Raw genomic sequence first — 409 nt, forward strand, 5'->3', positions numbered from 1 at the left:
AGCATTTTGATGAATTGTGAAAAACTCACTCTACATGGTGAATTGTGTGTGGACTGCTGTGAAAAACAGTGAATCAAGCAGTTTCCAGCCAGAAATCAACAGAAAAGCATGTATTTAGTAGTTTGTGAATTGATATCAGCAATTTAGTAGCATTTTGATGAATTGTGAAAAACTCACTCTACATGGTGAATTGTGTGTGGACTGCTGTGAAAAACAGTGAATCAAGCAGTTTCCAGCCAGAAATCAAAAGAAAAGCATGTATTTAGTAGTTTTTAAAAAAATGTCAGCAATTGAGTTGAATTTTGATGAAATGTGAAAAACTCACTCTACATGGTGAATTGTGTGTGGACTGCTGTGAAAAACAGTAAATCAAGCAGTTTCCAGCAAGAAATCAAGAGAAAAGCATTTA

The sequence above is a fragment of the Echeneis naucrates genome, chromosome 1 (assembly GCF_900963305.1).
Source record: "Echeneis naucrates chromosome 1, fEcheNa1.1, whole genome shotgun sequence".
NCBI lineage: Eukaryota > Metazoa > Chordata > Actinopteri > Carangiformes > Echeneidae > Echeneis > Echeneis naucrates.